This window comes from Pantherophis guttatus, chromosome 14, assembly GCF_059756535.1.
Source record: "Pantherophis guttatus breed Tessera chromosome 14, ASM5975653v1, whole genome shotgun sequence".
Classification (NCBI taxonomy): Eukaryota; Metazoa; Chordata; class Lepidosauria; order Squamata; family Colubridae; genus Pantherophis; species Pantherophis guttatus.
Genome location: NC_142076.1, coordinates 6,313,384 through 6,334,222, shown reverse-complemented (window position 1 = coordinate 6,334,222; position 20,839 = coordinate 6,313,384). Strand labels below are relative to the sequence as shown.

Here is a 20,839-nt window from a genome sequence, read left to right as displayed (position 1 = left end):
AGGTGGTCCCTATTTTTCTACTTGCATTTTTTACGTGCTTTCGAATTGCTAGGTTGGCAGAAGCTGGGACAAGTAAAGGGAGCTCATCCGGTTACGTGGCACTAGCGATCGAACTGCTGAACTGCCGACCTTTCGATCGACAAGCTCAGCGTCTTAGCCCCTGAGCCACCATGTCCCTTTATCATTAAGTTATGAATTAAACCATCAGTTTGTTACAAGGATTGATGGATCAGGTCCAATGAAGAGACTTGAGTCATCATGTTAAATATTTCTCCTTTATTTACAGGTTCTTCATGTGATCACTGGTTACATCAGAATCTGGACAACATGGAGGAGTGTGCCCACCTTTTATACCTGTGGGCGGGGATTCAGGTAAGGAGGGGTCTATGGGAGGAGCTGACCAGGTGGATGTCTGGGTTAACCCTTGCACTACTGAGCTATAGCTGATCCCTGGCACGGGTAGGGCATTTATACCTGACAAATCCCCCTTTAAATGCCTGACCTGTGTCTGTAAGCCTGACTGACTGTTTGGTACCCTGAGGCGAATGTTGAGCTTGGAAACTAAGTGTGAATGTTGTTTGCCCTGTAGAGGTTTTGTGAGTATGTCTGCGGTCTGTTCTTCTGTATCGCAGTGTATGGCCTTTATGAAACCGATTCTGGAGAGCTGTCTCATGTGTTTATACTTTATGTCTATGTGCCTTGATCTTTGCCCTACAGCATCGGACATGGATATTTCTATGGCGGCCTTGTTATCCTCGTAGATATTTATTGGGTAAGCTGGTTCTCTCCACACGCTGGCGAGTAGATCGTCGAACCAGATGAGATTGTTGGCGGCTTTGGAGAAGCATATGTACTCAGCTTCAGTAGTCGAGGTTGCCACCAAGATTTGTTTACCTGTGTACCAATGCTGGTACTGTTATTTAGGTAGAATATGTACCCAGACGTGCTTTTCCGGCCTTTGACATCTCCGGCCCAGTCAGCATCAGCGTAGCAGGAGAGGATGGGTTCGTCGGATTTTTCAGGCTCTAGAGTTAGGCATGCATTGGCACTTTGTTTCAGGTATCTTAGCACCCTTTTCACCGCATCCCAGTGGTATGTGGTGGGTTTGCTCACGTGCCTGGACAATAAATTAACAGATAGAGCGATGTCCGGTCTTGTCCAGTTAGCGATATACAGGAGGGAGCCTATGACTGACCTGTACAGCGTGTTGTCTTCAAATCCGGGTGATTCATCATGCATGTTCTTTAGGAAGTCCATCTGCATGGGTGAATCACACCCCTTGGCGTCTGCCATGTTGCACTTATGGAGTAACTCTTCTGGCCCGCGTCCTCTAAGGTGCACCTGACCATTGTTTGGAGCGTGGAGTTCCGTCGTTCTACGACCCCGTTCTGAAAGGCAGAGAACGGGGACGATGTAAAGTGAATCACGCCTTTGGACCTGAGCCAATGGGAGAAGTCCTTAGATAGAAACTCAGATCCTCTGTCGGTCATGATTTGTTTGATCCGGGTGTTGTTTTGGGTTTCTACTCTTTTGTAAACCTCCTTGAATTTTTGGAAGGCCTCATCCTTTTTTCTTAAGGTATAGACGAAGCCATATTGACTATAGTCATCCACTATAGTGAGGAAGTACCTTTTCTTATAATTTACGGATGGCCTTAGGGGTCCTACCAGGTCCATGTGGACTAAGTCGAATATCTGTTTGGCGGCACGTAACGACTTCTTGGGTCTGGGTTTTACCTTTAATTTTGAACATTTGCACACCGAGCACTCGAGGTAGTTTTGACAGTTTTTTATTTTGATACCCTCAGTACAATTGGCCATTTTCTGGACCACGGGAAAACTGGCGTGCCCTAGCTTCCGGTGTAGCAGGTGAGCGCAGTCGTCATGTATGGGTTTGCCTATTGAGGGACCCCTTTGGGGGTGTCTTTTGTGTTGTGTTTCTTGTGTCGTGTTACTATCGCTATCTATCTCTCTCCCGTCTACCTGTTCCCTCTCAGTCCTGTCCTGGTCAGTGTCCTCTGTGTTCTCTGAACTGGTGTACACGCTGTGGGTGTCATTCTCACAGAAAGTTATATAAGGTAACCCTTGGTTGACGGTTACTCTCCCTATATCTTCCCCTTCCTTGCTAACTTTGACATTACCTTTTGTAAAAGTCACCTCAACCCCTGATTCCTTGCTAAGCTTTACTGCGGCTAGGATGTTGTGGGGTATCTCCGGGACTAGCAGTACCCCCTCTATTCTCCCTACGCCTGGCAATGTAACTGTCCCTTTGCCCGTCACTCTAACCTGGTTTTGGTCCGCAACTTTGATCGAAAAGTCCTCCCTCTTAAATGATGAGAGTAGTTTCTGATTGTAGGTGGTGTGGTTGGAGGCTCCCGAGTCCAGGAGCCATGAGCTGGTGCCTTTGTCTTGGTGTGTGGTGTGTGTGTGCTCCCCTATCCCGTATAAAGATCCTGTCCTGCTGTCGCGCGAGCTGTCTCTGTTCCCCTCCTGTCCCTGGGATTGGGTGAGTCCCTGCGCCTATACCTTTCTTCAGATGTGTGCCTTTCCGTTTGTCTGTACCTATGCTCTGGCCTGCCCCTCTCTCTATAGTTCTTGGGGCAGTCCCTTTTGATGTGTCCCCTCGACCCACAGATGTAGCACTCTGGCGTGTTGTGCTGTTTCTCTTGGAAGACTACTCTCTTCTCACTCTTATGTTCTCTGGGAGGGCCGGGGCGGCTCCTTCTCAGATTATCTTCCGCGATTAGCTTGTTGGATAGCTTCTCCATGGATAGCATTCCTAGACTAACGGTGTCTAAGTGTGTTAAGAAGTTATTCCATGAGTGATCTAAAGAGTTAATTATTACGCTCTTCATGATCTGGTCGGAAATAACTTCTCCCCTAAGGTGTAGCTCTGCTCTGGTACCGCTTAAGGACACTAGGTGCTCACTCATGGGGGTCCCTGGCTTAAGTCTGGCAGAAAAGAAGTCTTTGGAAATTTGGGTGGTGGTGGACACACTCTCACTGTAAAATAACCCAAACATTTTCCCTATAATTTCTGATACTGTGAGGTTATGGCCAATACAGTGGTAGATCGTGGGGGATATGCTGGCAATTAAAAGGTAGAATGCCCTATGGTGCATGCAATCCAGCTCTAAAGTCCATGGTCTCTCTGGGGGGTCATTAATAAAATGAGACATGTTTTCTTTTAGGAACACCACCTGGAGCTGCTGTGACCACTCTAGGATATTGCCCCCATCCATTCTCAACTTGGGAAAGTCTACTGGTAAGTTCCCAGCACTATTTGTAAAATTACTTACTGCTGGCTGCTGTCCATGGTTCCTTATGTGCTTATAGCAGCAGTAAGGCATGGGAACGCTTGCCGGTAGTTTAAAAGTCCCGCTTTGTAATTTTTTTCTTTTTTCTTCTTCTAGGCGGAAGAGCGCATGTGCGAAGTCCATTTCAGCTCTGCCGTCGTCGTGGAAGGACCTATTCATCGTGGCTCCGGTGTAGAGGCTTCTGTCAGTCGGGTAGGTCTCGGCTTCGGTTTTGGGGGTCCAGGTGTGCTCCGGAAGGCGTCGTCCTGCAGCTGCTTCTCCGAGGTGAAGATCCTGGTGGCGCTGAGGCTCCGGCGACGGCTGTAAGTAGCTGCCCCAGTCCACGCGGTCCGGGGTGTGCGGCCTGGGCGATCGGAGGCGTGGTGTCCCTGGGGTGCGTAGGTGGGCTGGTGAGCTGGCACGGGCGTCAGTGGCTCTCGGGTGGGTGCTTTGTTGCCCCTGTCCTCGCCTCCCCTTCTGTTTTGGCCTCTCTGGTCTCTCTTTCGTAATTTTGAGGCCTGGGCCGAAGGCGGCGGCAAGGGTCTTCATGGCCCTATCTACTTGCCGCTCGCTGGGGGTGTACCAGGGGTCCGAGTCTGATTCGGTCCCCTCTCCCCGGTCACTTTCTTCGCGGTTCATGGTCCGGCATTTTTCGCGCGCCGGCCATTTTGAATCCTGGCTGCCGATTGGTCGGGGGTCGGCCATCTTGTCCGACCACATGGACAAAGATGGCCGCCGTTTCAAATTTTGAGCGGGGCTTCGGGGCTCGGTGGCCGTTGGGGGTGCCCTTTTGGGCAATCCACTCACTGAGTCCAGCTCCTCGAGATCAGAGTCCGTGTCTTCTTCACTCCTTGCCACCTCGCGGTCGATTATGAAGCTCCGCAGGTCGGCAAGGAGGTTCTTGTCGCCGGCTCGCTCCTTCAATAGCTGCAGGACGTCGAGTCGCAGCTTTTCTTCTTCTTGGTCATTGTGGTGAGTCTTTTTCCCTTTCTCGATCTCCCCCTTTTCTTCCATCGCGGTGGTTTTGGGGGCGGTTGGGGTTTCTACCTTCCCTGGCGAGTCCGATGGGTTGCTTTCCCGTTGCTTCGGAGGTGTCGCCATTCCGTAGGTAGGTATGGATCCTTGTCTTGTGGTTTGGGATCGCTGGGCCTTACCAACCATCCTCTGCTACCATATTGTTACAAGGATTGATGGATCAGGTCCAATGAAGAGACTTGAGTCATCATGTTAAATATTTCTCCTTTATTTACAGGTTCTTCATGTGATCACTGGTTACATCAGAATCTGGACAACATGGAGGAGTGTGCCCACCTTTTATACCTGTGGGCGGGGATTCAGGTAAGGAGGGGTCTATGGGAGGAGCTGACCAGGTGGATGTCTGGGTTAACCCTTGCACTACTGAGCTATAGCTGATCCCTGGCACGGGTAGGGCATTTATACCTGACACAGTTCTTCCCATGTCTGAATGTCAGACCAGCAAGCATTCTTCCTCTCTGTTCTTAAGAAGAGTTGAAGGAACGTTCTGGAAAAGGTCTGTCTTCTCTTCCTCAGGGCAACCTAAAGGTGATTTCTGGGGGCATTTGGATTAAAGTTGATTAATGTTTAATCACATGAGTCTAAAATGTCATTATAGCAGCCATGGTCATGTGACTAAAGTCCTACTCCCCCCCTTTTTTTTTTACATTCAGTCTACATAAAATGGAGGCTAAAACATATGAAGAACGGTTGCAGGAACTGGGTATGTCTAGTTTAATGAAAAGAAGGACTAGGGGAGACATGAGAGCAGTGTTCCAATATCTCAGGGGCTGCCACAAAGAAGAGGGAGACAAGCTATTCTCCAAAGCACAAGAAGCAATGGGTGGAAACTAATCAAGGAGAGAAGCAATTTAGAACTAAGAAGAAATTTCCTGACAGTGAGAACAGTTAATCAGTGGAACAACTTGCCTCCAGAAGTTGCGAATGCTCCAACACTGGAAGTTTTCAAGAAGATGTTGGATAACCATTTGTCTGAAGTGGTGTAGGGTTTCCTGCCTAAACAGGGGGTTGGACTAGAAGACTTCCAAGGTCCCTTCCAACTCTGTTATTCTACATTCTAAAATGGAAATTAGCTTTGATTGAACAATCATAGCTATCCTATCCGAGACACCTCCTGGATGCATCATCTGCCAAAATATGTTTTATGTTTGCTAAGCTTCCTGCTTTTCTTCACCAGGCCCTCCGAGCCTCTATTTCCAATCTTAAACACTCGGAAATGAGCATTTCTTTTTTATTCCAACATATGGCATTTTATCAAACTTGTATATAAATTACCTGATCCTTCATACAACTGATATTCTTCCAATTGCTTTAATAGACCATAAAAATGGAAATACTATGGTAAACCGTTAAACACTTAGCCACTTAACCCAGCAGTATTCCTTGTTTAATAGTTTTTACTCATTTAACACTTACGATTTGTAACCGAGTAAATCTAATTTTAAAAGAGGATGAAGAAGTATAGCTATTCCCAAGGGAATCACTCTGCACTCTTATACCTGGTTGCCAGGATGTAAAAAAGATGTTGAGACTCTAGAAAGAGTGCAGAGAAGAGCAACAAAGATGATTAGGAGACTGAGGCTAAAACATATGAAGAATGGTTGGAGGAGTTGGATATGTCTAGCTTAATGAAAGAAGGACTAAGGGTGACATGATAGCAGTCTTCCAATATTTGAGGGGCTGCCATAAAGAAGAGGGAGTGAAGCTATTCTCCAAAGCACCTGAGGGTAGGACAAGAAACAACGGGTGGAAACTCATCAAGGAGAGAAGCAACTTAGAACTGAGGAGAAATTTCCTGACAGTGAGAACAATTAATCAGTGGAACAATTTGCCTCCAGAAGTTGTGAATGCTCCAACACTGGAAGTTTTTAAGAAGAGATTGGATAACCATTTGTCTGAAATGGTATAGGATTTCCTGCCTGAGCAGGGGGTTGGACTAGAAGACCTCCAAGGTCCCTTCCAACTCTCCTCTCCTATCCTATCCTATCCTATCCTATCCTATCCTATCCTATCCTATCCTATCCTATCCTATCCTATTGAAATTCTCCGTCATTAAAAGTAATTTGTCAATTACTTTTCGTTCATCAAATCTGTCAATTTCATCATTTCTGCCAGTTTCACCTTCCATTCCTCCACTTTCCAAGTATTTGGAAATCCTTCCACCTTGGTGCATATAAAGGTCTCAATGCCTACATCAAGAAACATACAAATAGCATTGGGCACAAAGCAAACCCCTCTTTAGAATTTAGAAATACAAGCAGAAGATGTTTAGCTTCTCATTCAAGAAGCTTCATCAGTTCTGAAGGAGAGAACCGAAGAAGAACTGAAGAAGAACTGAAGAAGCTTCTTGGGTGACAAGTGAAACGTCTTCAAGGAAAAACAAAGAAAGTCCAGTTGCCTCCTGAAAAAGCACCTTTGGGATTTCTAGATCCATATTCTTCTGCCTAGAAGTGACTAGATCTGTATTTGTTTTTACATTGATGTTATTCCTCCTTACCAGCACAGACATCCATGACAGTCTGTGAACCTTTCGCTCATATCGCTCTATCAATGTGTCACTCTATAAATGTTGAATTACCAAATTCGTATCATGGGCCTGATGATGGTGTTTATAGGGCCTCCCTCCTGTATGGATCCTAGGAGTCTATTGGCCTTTTTTGCTAGTTCTGGTCCTCCATTGCAAATGTTACATCACTGATAATTTTAGGGAAGTAGAACTGGTATGATAAAGTCCCTGCTATGAGCAAAGTCAAAAGTTTCAGTTTCTTTTGGAGACGCTTAGAAGAAAGGGTGACTGTCAGTGCTTTAAGGTACCTAGTTTCTTATATAATATCAATTTGATGGTAGATATCTTCAAGCTAATAGTAAACAAATCCTAATTATGGAAGAACCAAGAACATTCTCATTAACACTGACAGGGTAAGCCACTAGTTAGTATATAAAAGAGAGCAAAGCCAACTCCCTTCTAGCACTGATGGTGTTATTTAATTTGGTAATGAAACGTCTTCAAAAAAAACCCCAGAGATCACCAAGGACTACTCCTCCTCCTCTCCCTCTTCTCTGCAAACCCCACTCCCTTCTACAACTGATGATATGACCTAGTTTGGTAATGAAACATCTTCAAGAAAACAACAAATCCAGAGAGCACCAAGGATTCCTCCTCCTCCTCCTCCTCCTTCTCCTCTTCCTCCTCCTCCTGCTCCTGAGCCATGGCCTCAGAACAGGTAGTAAAAAAAAATTGGATTTCACCACTGGGGTCAACCTATCCTCCAAAGCAGGGATCACCAATCTTTCGGACCTCAGGAACCACTAAATTCATAATTTTAAATTCCACGGACCACTAATATGATCTGCCTAATGACCGGCTGGGTGGGCGTGGCTAGGTGGTCATGTGACTGGGTGGCCAACTGCATGTCACTCGTGTCAAGGGGTGCCTCGCCAGCCTCTACTCGCTCCTCTCCTCCCGGCCACTCCTCACCTGCCTGCCCGGGCTCCTTAGGGCCCCAACAGGAAGCAATTGTTGGAGCTAAGCAGCCACCATGAGAAAGAGTTGGCAAATAGAATAGAATAGAATAGAATAACAGAGTTGGAAGGGACCTTGGAGATCTTCTAGTCCAACCCCCTGCCCAGGCAGGAAACCCTACGCCACTTCAAACAAATGGTTATCCAACATCTTCTTAAAAATTTCCAGTGTTGGGGCATTCACAACTTCTGGAGGCAAGTTGTTCCACTGATTAATTGTTCTAACTGTCAGGAAATTTCTTCTTAGTTCTAAATTGCTTCTCTCCTTGATTAGTTTCCACCCATTGCTTCTTGTTCTACCTCAGGTGCTTTGAAGAATAGTTTGACTCCCTCTTCTTTGTGGCAACCCCTGAGATATTGGAACACTGCTCTCATGTCTCCCCTAGTCCTTCTCTTCATTAAACTAGACATACCCAGTTCCTGCAGCGGTTCTTCATATGTTTTAGCCTCCAGTCCCCTAAAACAGGTGGCTCAGTTCAAATTGGATCTGACCGAGAAGGAGGCTCAGCAGAAGCACCTCACTGAGGACTACGAGCATAGGCTTTCCAAGCAGAGGGAAGACCTGTGGGAGTGCAAGGCCAGGTACCAGCGCCTGGACGCTCAGCAGGCTGAGATAGTCAGCCAGTTCCAGGCCATGATGCTGTCCCATTAGAACGAGCCCCTCCAGCTCTTTGCCACCAGCGGCGCTTCCCTCCAGCCTTTGCCCAAAGCTCCTCACCAGGAGGCTGAAGCAGACACCAAGTTGGAATTTCTCCCCTCACCTCCAACCCGCACAAAAAGACCCCGAAAGGGGACACTCTCTGAAGCAACACAAATGTTCATTGCACGTATCTGTCCCAGGGGCCGTAGTTTGAGGACCCCTGATTTAGTGCAATATAAAAAATGCAAATAATTTTTCTGTGGACCACCAAAATTTTACTGGTGGTCCGCAAGAAAATTGGTGACCGCTGTTTTAGAGAGTTGTTGAGGCTACTTGGAGGTTTGTCTGTTGTCCTCAGGGTCACCTGAGTAGGGTGAAATGGGTGTGGAGCCTTCTTGGAACTGTTGAAAGGACTGTGTTGTAAAGTGGAGATAGATGATATCGTATCCCCTCCTCCGGCTGAGGTCAGCAAAGGTGATACCAGATTCCTTCTGACCTGTTTGACAGCCAAGTTCAACAATGATTTCTCCTAAAAAGCTTGCACAAAGCACAACGACTGACCATATTTTTTTTCTCCCATAATACACCCTTGCAAACCATTTTACATAATATTTTTTTGAACCAAAATGTCCAGTTTTGTGCCCCGTTCTGTTACATAGCTGCCCACTTGTCCGGCGATTCTAAAATGTGATGAAGGTTGAAATAGAGCCGAGCTTCTATTTTGCTTGGAGGGGCACAATTCAGCAAACCCCGATCCAAACACCAAGCCAATAATCTCTTCCCCTGATCTCGACTTATTTCTCCTCCAACCAACCTTCCTTGACTCTTTTGTTTGTGCTGCCGTTTGTTTAAACTCTCAGTATTCCACCAGGCTGTCTTCAGAAATGAATCCAATTTTGCCGAAGTCATAATTAGAGACATAAGAAATTAGCCATTAAAGTTAACAGTGAAATCCCACTTGTACTTCTTGTAGATTAATCTATCACTTTGTGTTGTCCTAGGAGGAGTACGAAATGTTCTTGCACGGCAGAATTACCAAAGCACCTAACGTGTAGATTAATTTTTCAACTTCCCTGATGAATCTTAGTTAGAAAATGGATCTTAATATAATGGTACATCATTATCTGACATGCAGAGCATCCGTGTCTTTTTCTATTATAAACCAACTGTTAGTCGAAAGTGGGGGAGGAATTGAAGATGAAACAAAAAGTCTAATGGCATATAAGGGATATTGAAACAAAGGAGGGGGGGGGGAGGATCCTAGGATTATCCCATTCATAGTTAAACACTGCTTGAAAAAGTACTAATGACCAGATGGCTGCAAGGAATATAAATCCTTCCATCCAGTAGTGAAATCCAATTTTTCTTTTACTATCGGTTCTGTGGGCGAGGCTTGGTGGGCATGGCAGGGGAAGGATACTGCAAAATCTCCATTCCCACCCCACTCCAGGGGAAGGATATTGCAAAATTCCCACCCGATTCCACCCCCCCCCCCGTTTTGGTTCTGCAACCCAACAAGACAGACACAGACTTCAGAGGATAATTAGAACTGCAGAAAAAACAATGGCTACCAACCTGCCTTCCATTGAGGACCTGTATACTGCAGGAGTCAAAAAGAGGGCTGAGAAAGTATCTACAGACCGCTCGCATCCTGAACATAAACTGTTTCAACTCAAAATGACACTATAGAGCACTGCACATCAGAACAACTAGACACAAGGACAGTTTTTTCCCGAATGCCATCACTCTGCTAAACAAATAATTCCCTCAACACTGTCAAACTATTTACTAAATCTGCATTACTATTAATCTTTTCATCATTCCTATCATGCATCTCATCTGACTTATGACTGTATCACTGTAACCGTTTTGCTGGTATCCTTAAGATTTATATTGACTGTTTCCCTATGACTATCGTTAAGTGTTGTACCTTATGATTCTTGACGAATGTATCTTTTCTTTTATGCACACCGAGAGCATATGCACCAAGACAAATTCCTTGTGTGTCCAATCACACTTGGCCAATAAAGAATTCTATTCTATTCTATTCTATTCTATTCTATTCTATTCTATTCTATTCTATTCTATTCTATTCTATTCTATTCTATTCTATTCTATTCTATTCTATTCTATTCTACTCTACTCTACTCTACTCTACTCTACTCTACTCTACTCTACTCTACTCTACTCTACTCTAGTCTATTCTCTGAGGCCAGCCAGAGGTGCTATTTGCCCGTTCTCCGAACTACTCAAAATTTCCGCTACCAGTTCTTCAGAACCTGTCAGAACCTGCTGGATTTCACCCCTGGTTGACCCCCTCTTCTTTGTGACTATATTTTGGGGTGGGGGGGTGCATGAAGATATGAAGGCAAAGGCAAATCACTTTCCGGTATCTCAAAGGACACATTCTCTCTCCCCCTCCCCTTTGGATAGCATCATCATCTCCCCTGAGATTCTTTTCCCATTAATTTGGACTGTTACTATTTTTGGTCAAGCCAATTACTTTGCAGTGCTTAAGCATATTGCATCTTGTAACCATTATATTTTGCTTTCAAACGGAAGCTGGAGAAGTTTGTATTTTGCAACAATCATCTACCCTTTGCTTTTTTTTTTTTTTTTTTTTTTGTGGACTAGTGTAACAACTATATTTTCATATTTATATTTTCCCCTGTTTTGTGATGCAACTTTCTGGGCAAAAGGAAAGGACTGATTGTTTTGAGAAAGTGACAAACTTTTACTTTTAATTAGGTGAAAACCACGGGAACCTTCAGAGTCAGTTTTCACCAGATCTGTGCCAATATGATATATCCAATAAAGCTATTCTTTGAGGAATCCACCTGCCTTGGAGTTTTGTTTGCGGTGGGTATGTTACTTGGACCCCTGACACTTTGATTGCACAATTGCAACTCCTACGTATCTACCTCTATTTATTTCTCATTCTTATATTTATGCCTCACTACAACCCCAGAGGATTCTCGTTGGTTTACAGGAATATATAACCATTAAAACGTGGACAGTCAGCCTTGAAATAATAATAGAAAGATTTAAAAAAACACACCAAAGCATTCAAAATCCAGGAATCAGGTTGCAGACGCTTTCCCGAACAGCTCCCTTTTTTAGTTCTTTCTAGAAATCAGTTCAAGGTAGAAGCTAACCTAATCTCCTAATCACATTCCTAATGTTGGCCTGCTTTGAGAAGCCACATCTCCGAACCTTGACCTTTCATACCTCCAAAAAATATTTTGTTTGGGCAAATTCTAGTGGATAAATGTAGTCCTGAACTAGTTTAGTGCCAAGTCAATTTGAGTTTTTATTTTAATTACACTCCCATCCCTCTCCCCTTCTCCTGACACTGGGTAGAGGAAGACACTTATGAACTTCTGTTGACTTGTAACTTCTGGTGTGTAGGAATGACCTTGGGAAACCAGAAGTCAGCCCGCAAGTGTTTAGTTGGCAGATCAAGAAGCTCTGAGAGTCCCTCTCCAAGTTATCAGGCTGTAAACGTGACAGAGGATATGACACTTCTAACATATTTCAATTTATCCTGGCCATTCCTTAGTTGTACAGTGATTTCCCACAGGTCAGACTTTCTCCAGCCCACTGGGAAATTCAATCAGAACTCCTAACTACTACTACTACTACTACTACTACTACTACTACTACTACTACTACTTCTTCTTCTTCTTCTTCTTCTTCTTCTTCTTCTTCTTCTTCTTCTTCTTCTTCTTCTTCTTCTTCTTCTTCTTCTTCTTCTTCTTCTTCTTCTCCTCCTCCTCCTCCTCCTCCTCCTCCTCCTCCTCCTCCTCCTCCTTCTCCTTCTCCTTCTCCTCCTCCCTCCCTCCCCAGCAATACAGCTTGATCACCATTTAAACACATGCACCCAACTTAAATGTCAACAAAACACTTCTATTTTGTTTTTGTTTTTTTAAATCTCATTTAGACCCCAAAAGGATTTTTAATGCATGATCTTTGCTTGGCAGTAGCTTTTTAGTTATTACCTCTTCAAAAAAAATTGTTCCTGTTTGTTTACCATTTTTGTGAATATCCTCTGGAAGTCATTTAATACACTTATTAAAATCTGGCTATTTTTCTCTATCTCGCCCTGATTATCATTCCGCCTGCTTTTGCACCACACACGGTGAGTGTTACTTTGGTTCTGCATCATAGGCACCCAGGATGTACAATGATGGATGCCCTTCTCCTACACCTGCAGATTTCCATGGAATTGCCCATCGATCATGTCTCCTACTCATTGCTGTTATAATCCCTAGTATTTTCTTCAGTGGGGGAGGAAGAAGTAGAGGGGAAGGAATGAGAAACAGAGCTCTTGGAATGAGATTTCCCTTCTCATCTGACTTTGGTGAAGATCTACCCATCATAACAATGGAGGAAATACCCTGTTTTCTCTAAAATAAGACCCAACCAGAAAATAAGCCCTAGCAAGATTTTTCAGGATGCTCATAACATAAGCTCTACTCCCCAAAATAAGCCCCAGTTAAGATTGTCAGCCAAATGGATGCATTTAGGTACCGTATTCCCCCAAAATAAGACCTAACTAGAAAATAAGCCCTAATGTGTCTTTTGGAGCAAAAATTAATATAAGACCTGGTCTTATTTTGGGGAAAACATTGTAAGACCTTTTAGGGAAAGATTCCACCCCCAAGACTTGATTGTTCTGATTTCCACTCATTCAAATAGCAATTTCTTTGAATGTTTGAATTTTCACAAAATGTTTCCAAGGGACATTTTTCTTAGATGGAATCTTCTAAATTATTTCATATTCCAGTTGAGTTGATGAAGATGCAAGGCGAAGCGTCTATTACTGCTCATAAAGCTGATTGTGAATATTTCAAAAGTCCTTTTTTTGAAAAATCCTTTCATTATATCTCCTGTTGCAAGCGCAGAAAGATTAAGCAAATTGTCACTTTCCTAATCTCTATATAGTAGTGTATCTTCTTTAGAATATAATTTGGTGTGGCAAAATCAGTTGTAAAGTCCTTCCACTTTTCACAATGATTCCTAACTGCTCTCTCTCTCTCTTTTTTTTAATTTGATTTATATGCCGCCCTTCTCCGGAGACTCAGGGCGGCTTACAGTGTGCTAAGCAATAGCCTTCATACTTTTGTATATTTATACAAAGTCAGTTTATTGCCCCCACAATCTGGGTCCTCATTTTACCTACCTTAGAAAGGATGGAAGGCTGAGTCAACCTTGAGCATTGGAGAGATTCAAATTTACAGTAATTGCAGACAGCTGGTGTTAATCACAATGCTTCTAGTCTGCTGAGCCACCAGGCCCTTCTTGTAGTATAGTCCACACTTTTAGTCTGAATGGAATATTTTGAGTATGCTTACATTTCAAATTATATTTTTGTGCGGTTTGTTTACCTTATAATACTGAAATTGAGAAGATTGTGTTTATAAAGAATTCTGTAATTCTAACTTTGTAATTCTATGAAAATTGGCACAAAAGCAAGGGCAGATTCTTTTTAGTACTGCTTACACTCAGCTGAGGAGTGTAGCATTAAATCAGGTGGTATAAGTCAAGCATATAAATCAAGGGTTACTCGGTTTGCAGCATCTGAGCTCAGAAGCAATCTTCCTTTCTCCCTCCCTGTTCCCCTTGTCCTTCCCTCCCTCCCTCTCTCCCTCCCTGTTCTCCTTGTCCTTCCCTCCCTCCCTGCTTCCTCCCTCCCTCCCTTTCTCCCTCACTGCCCCTTGTCCTTCCCTCCCTCCTTCCTCCCTCCCTCCCTCCTTCCCTCCCTCCCTGTTCCCCTTGTCCTTCCTTCCCTCCCTCTCTCCCTCCCTGTTCTCCTTGTCCTTCCCTTCCTCCCTCTCTCCCTCCCTGTTCTCCTTGTCCTTCCCTCCCTCCCTCTCTCCCTCCCTGTTCCCCTTGTCCTTCCCTCCCTCCCTCTCTCCCTCCCTGTTCTCCTTGTCCTTCCCTCCCTCCCTGCTTCCTCCCTCCCTCCCTTTCTCCCTCACTGCCCCTTGTCCTTCCCTCCCTCCCTCCTTCCTTCCTCCCTCCCTCCTTCCCTCCCTCCCTGTTCCCCTTGTCCTTCCTTCCCTCCCACCCTCTCTCCCTCACTGCCCCTTGTCCTTCCCTCCCTCCTTCCTTCCTCCCTCCCTCCTTCCCTCCCTCCCTGTTCCCCTTGTCCTTCCCTCCCTCCCTCTCTCCCTCCCTGTTCTCCTTGTCCTTCCCTCCCTCCCTGCTTCCTCCCTCCCTCCCTTTCTCCCTCACTGCCCCTTGTCCTTCCCTCCCTCCTTCCTCCCTCCCTCCCTCCTTCCCTCCCTCCCTGTTCCCCTTGTCCTTCCTTCCCTCCCTCTCTCCCTCCCTGTTCTCCTTGTCCTTCCCTTCCTCCCTCTCTCCCTCCCTGTTCTCCTTGTCCTTCCCTCCCTCCCTCTCTCCCTCCCTGTTCCCCTTGTCCTTCCCTCCCTCCCTCTCTCCCTCCCTGTTCTCCTTGTCCTTCCCTCCCTCCCTGCTTCCTCCCTCCCTCCCTTTCTCCCTCACTGCCCCTTGTCCTTCCCTCCCTCCCTCCTTCCTTCCTCCCTCCCTCCTTCCCTCCCTCCCTGTTCCCCTTGTCCTTCCTTCCCTCCCACCCTCTCTCCCTCACTGCCCCTTGTCCTTCCCTCCCTCCTTCCTTCCTCCCTCCCTCCTTCCCTCCCTCCCTGTTCCCCTTGTCCTTCCCTCCCTCCCTCTCTCCCTCCCTGTTCTCCTTGTCCTTCCCTCCCTCCCTGCTTCCTCCCTCCCTCCCTTTCTCCCTTACTGCCCCTTGTCCTTCCCTCCCTCCTTCCTTCCTCCCTCCCTCCTTCCCTCCCTCCCTGTTCCCCTTGTCCTTCCCTCCCTTTGCTTGTTTTCTTGCTTTCTTGCTTCCTTCTTTCCTTCCTCCCTCCTTCCCTGCTTCCTCCCTCCCTCCCTTCCTTCCACCCTCCCTGTCCCTCTTGTCCTTTCCTCTCTCCCTCCCTCCCTCCCTCCCTCCCTCCTTCTTCCTTCCTTTCTTCCTCACTCACTCACTCACTCACTCACTCCCTTTTTCAGCTCTAACTAAAAGCATTGTCCTCACAAAGCTGGAAACCCATCAACTTAATGTTCCCTGGTTACCAGGGACCAGCTATAATAAGTCCGTGGCCAAATCCAGTGCCTCACTTCTCCAGTCAGCAGCTGGCTGCTACAAATTTGAACTGTACTGTGACCCAACATAAATTCTTTTGTATTATTTTTCTTTGTTAAGTTAACTTAATGATTTTTGGGATGTTGCTAATGGACACATGGCTGATATTTCAGAAGTCAAATGATAATTCTGAATGTGTCCCCCCCCCCTTAAGTATGAAAGTGATCTCGAAGGACGAATAATTTTCACTTCTCAGGATTAATTAGCTCTGCTAATTAGTGTTTAGGGAAGAGTTAGTAATACACAATTATATATGCAGAGAAACATAGTTTGTCATGTGATACTGCTGCAAGATAAATAGGCTAAAACGGAAAAATACATATGTACAATTTAGGAGGAATGCCATGGGTATTGGTGATATTTCTTGTTCAAAAATTAAAGCTTCACAGTTGCTTCTTACAAGCTCATAAAGTGGTTTTCTTGGAATCATGGAAGGTCTGGCAGTAGATCTTACATATTAAACTGGAAATATTGAGGGGGAGGACTTTCTGCATCTGGTCACTGGTCCATAGTTAGAACCGAACATATCTCAGATGTTATTTCTAGTGCCCAACTCAAGCAGTTGGAGATAGGGCCTCTTTTTTTTTTTTCAGAGCAGTTTTCTGGGATCTGAAAACTGGATTGGAAGGACATTGGAAACTGGATTGGAAACTGGATAGGAGGGACATTGGAAGGATATTCCTTCCAATCTTTGATGTGTTCAGATTGCTCCCTGGTTTAGATGGAATGGATTATAACTTGGATCTTCTTGAGGGTGAAGAAAGAACTAAATGTATTGTGGTCAACCAGCAGAAGGAAAATGGTCTTTGGGGTGAGAAAATTCCTTAGGAGAATCTAACCTGAGTACTGATCAGTGGTGGGTTCCTCCCAGTTCGGCCCGGTTCTTCCGAGCCAGTAGCGGTGACGATATGACATCACCGAACCAGTTCTGCCCCCCACCCCCCCATGCCCCCCCACCCCCCCGTGCCCCCCACCCACTCCCCGCATTATTCTTACCTTTTATTTGTCCCCACCCCCAATCTATTGCTGCCTCCTGAGTCCCAGCTGATGGCTAGAGGGAAAAAAACTGTTTAAACTCTTGCCGTGGGGCTTCAAAGGGCCGCCCTACAGCTGATCAGTGTTAAAAGAAAACAAATGGGTAGACCAGTGCCTGCAAAAATACATGAGTAGATCAGTGCCTGCAAAAATACATGAGTAGACCAGTGCCTGCAAAAAATAAACGGGTAGATTGGTACAGCTCTGCAAGCAGTTAAAAGCCTGGTAGATCAGTACCTCTGCTAATCCTAAATAATTGTTACATGACCATCAAGCCATGCCCACAAAATAAGCCACGCCCACAGAACCAGTAGTAAAAAAATTTAGAACCCACTCCTGGTACTGATGGATCCAGAAAGATTCCAGAGAGTGCCTGGAGACATTCACAGCAATCTGAAGGAAGTTTTGTTGGAAATGTGATTGAATGTTGGGAGAGAGAGGTAATCATTGTTGGGATAGGCAGTCACTGTTACTAGGTCTTATTCTTTCTCATAGAGATACAACTCTAGAATGGTTGCAGGAGTTGGTATGGCTAGTCTAAAGAAAAGAAGGACCAGGGGTAGGTGAAATGCTAGTAGTATTTCTGTATTTGAGGGGCTGCCAAAAAGAAGAGGGGGTCAACCTACTTTTCAAAGCACCTGAGGGCAAGGCAAGAAACAATGGATGGAAACTAATAAAGGAGAGAAGCAATCTGGAATTAACAGAATAACAGAGTTGGAAGGGACCTTGGAGGTCTTCTAGTCCAACCTCTACACAGGTAGGAAGTCCTATATCATTTCAGACAAATGTTTGTCCAATCTCTTCTTAAAAACTTCCATTTTTGGAGCATTCATAACTTCTGGAGGCAAGTTGTTCCACTGATTAATTGTTCAAATCCAATTTATTTACAGTCAAAGACAAATAAAAACACTCAAGGAATATCCAGTTAAAAATTCTAGAATAAAATAATAAATAATAGATAAAATATATCTATTAAAATCACAATGTGACCTCCAATCTATCTGTTGCACATGGCCTAACTATGATATAATATCAATCCTTAAACTGCGAGGCCCATAGTCATTTCTTGGGTAGAAGCCAGTGGTAGGTTCCTCCCGGTTCAGCCCGGTTCGGCCAAGCCGGTAGTGGTGACGATATGATGTCACCGAACCGGTTCTCTTTGTTCGGGAGCTGGGCCCTCCCGCCCGCCCCCGCGTTATTCTTACCTTTTATTTCTTCTTTTTTAGCCCAGCTGATAGGTGCGGCAGAGTGGATTGCTGCACCTCAGCTGGGCAGATTCGTAATGTGCTAGCGCGGAGCGCAAGTTTGGTGCGCATGCGAGCGAAGCGAGGAACGCTGTTCAATTCAGAATTCTAACTGGTTCTGACTTTGAAAGCCCTACATGGCTTTGTATCTTCAGGAATGCCTTCTCCAGATAAAACTATCCTAGCTCAGGAGGATCAAAGTCTAATTTTCCCAATTATGCCCCCAGTTTTAAAGGATAGCCTCTCCATTAGTGGGTTTCAAATTCCGGCACTACCGGTTTGCTATTGGTAGTGCGAGCATGCGGCGCTTCTGTGCATGCACAGATTTTTTTTATATATACTTATATAAATGTTTTTTTTTATTTTATAGACAAACAAACATACAAGACATAATCAATCATTCAAGGTATCCTCTGAGTACATCTTTTGTGTCTTCTTCCTACTCCTCCACTATTTATCATATCTTCATTTATTATAACATTTCTCCCATATTTCTTACTTTTCTATTAATACATTTATCTATCTTCTTTCTCCTTCACTCATTTCATTACAACATTACCCTATATATATCTCTTCTCTAACCAATTATGAAATTGTCCCCATACCTTAAAATATTCCGATTCCTCTCTTTCTTTAATTATCAAAGTCAATCTAGTCATTTCTGCACAATCCAATATTTTTTTAATTACTCTTCCCTCTGTAGGGATTTTCTCTGCTTTCCATCTTTGCACAAATACTATCCTCGCTGCAGTTATAACATGTATAATCAAATATGTATTTTCTTTACTAAATTTCTCTGGTAAGATACCCAATAGGAACAGTTCAGGTTTTAAATCCATATGTTGTTGTATCATTTCTTCTGACCATGTTTTAATTTTAATCCAATAATTTCTCACTTCTGGACATGTCCACCACATATGATCCGCAGATCATTTTTGATGATGTCTGGGCGGGTGGGCGGAGCCTCCCACCACCGCCACTACCTGTTCACCAAAACTGGGGTGAACTGGGAGCAACCCACCACTGAGCCTCTCCACAGAGATTTAATTAATCCTCAACACCTTTTTTTTAATGAGCGATTCTTGTAGAGCGTTTGATTGGCCCCCATTGTTAATGATATTTTTTAAAAAATTAATTTTGTGGTTTTATGGATGATCTATGTTTTATTTATTTTATTACTGTCACGTCTACTACCATGAGTCATATAATTTGGCACCCTAGCAATGCAATGCCTGGGGGGGAAAAAAAGACCATTCCATGGCTTGTCAACACAACAACAGCAAGACATTTGTTCATGCTTCTACCCAAGAAATCCACAGATGTCAAGCTTAATTCCAAGGAGACTTGACTTCATTAGCCAGTCTTGACCTAAAGCTTTAGAGCTTCATTCTGAAGGTTCTTTGAGTTTCTAAAACAAGGAACAAAATCTCACTCTAAATTAAATCAAAGCTATACCGTGAATAGCTGGAATATCTTGGCCTCTGAGGTTCACTTTCACACATCACAATCTAAATGCTGAAGAGATCAGAATGGTGACCCATAAAGTATTAAATCCAGAGGGTCAGTCTCTCTACCAAGAAGGGGAAAAGTCACAGCACTACAGACTGTGTCTCATTCATGCTACTCTTATTGATTTTGGGGTTGATGCTTCATTTTAAACCAAAATGGAAGTTGGTATCTGGGAAAACAGCTTGCATAATTTTCACATCCTCAGAAGAAGATGTATTGGGTAGGTCTTGGGTTGATCAATATTTTCACCTCTACGTAACTAAGATGCTCTTCTTTTATGTGTGAGTCCATTTCCTCCCAGCTTCCTTTCCTTATTCCGAAACGGGTGAAGAAACTGCCATCCAGATCAAAGAAATTATCTGCTGCTTGCAAAACTGAAGAGGTAGGCCCTCAAATGAGCAAACTGCTAGATGTAATTAGCTTTCAATGCTCCTTGGTTAATCATAATTCATATCAACATCCATCTGTGAACATTCTAAAAGCAGTAGAAGACTAGAGAATCAAGGTTTGGGCAGAATTCAACTTCAAACAAACTTCCTTGTGAATACACTAGACTAGACTAGACTAGACTAGACTAGACTAGACTAGACTAGACTAGACTAGACTAGACTAGAATAGACTAGAATAGAATAGAATAGAATAGAATAGAATAATTGGGTAGGGTAGGATAGTATAGGGTAGGGTAGGATAGAATGGAATGGAATGGAATGGAAAGGAATAGAACAGAACGGAATCGAACGGAACAGAACGGAACGGAACAGAACAGAACAGAACAGAACAGAACAGAACAGAACAGAACAGAACAGAACAGAACAGAACAGAATAATAGGGTAGGGTAGGGAAGAATCGAATTGAATTGAATCAAAAATAATAGAATAGAATAGAATAGAATAGAATAGAATAGAATAGAATAGAATAGAATAGAATAGAATAGAATAGAATAGAATAGAATAGGTTTTATTTGGCCAAGTGTAATTAGACACACAAGGAATTTGTCTGTGGCACAGAAACTTTCAGTGTACATGCAAAGCAACAGAATCCTCCTTCTCCTCCTCATAATAATAATACCAATAAGAGGGGGTAGTAAAGGAGATAATAAGAAGGGTAATAACGATACTGCAGCCATGTCACATAGATATTAGAAAGGACTGTGAGAATTAGTTGTTCAGCAGAATTACGATACAAGGCGGGGAAAAAACCTTTCTTTGTGTCTAGTTGTTTTGGCATGCAAGACTCTATAGCGCCATCCCAAGGGGAGGAGTTGAACTAATTTATGTCTAGAATGTGAGAGGTGAGAGAGTTCAGAAGATCCAGGCCAGTTCAAATGGGTATAGAGATGAGTTGCAAGCTTAAGCTCTCCAGAAGAATCTGAACCACTAATGGTCCAAGCA

The 20,839-nt window shown here is 44.1% G+C and overlaps 1 long non-coding RNA gene across 1 annotated transcript; it reads left to right on the top strand.

Annotated features, from left to right (window-relative positions):
• Positions 1-271: 271 nt before the first annotated feature.
• LOC148112094 (uncharacterized) lies at positions 272-4,735 on the top strand. The gene is made up of 4 exons (XR_015729863.1): positions 272-372; positions 3,191-3,264; positions 3,413-3,618; positions 4,548-4,735. It is a non-coding gene; the product is annotated as an uncharacterized LOC148112094 (long non-coding RNA).
• The last annotated feature ends 16,104 nt before the right edge of the window (positions 4,736-20,839 follow it).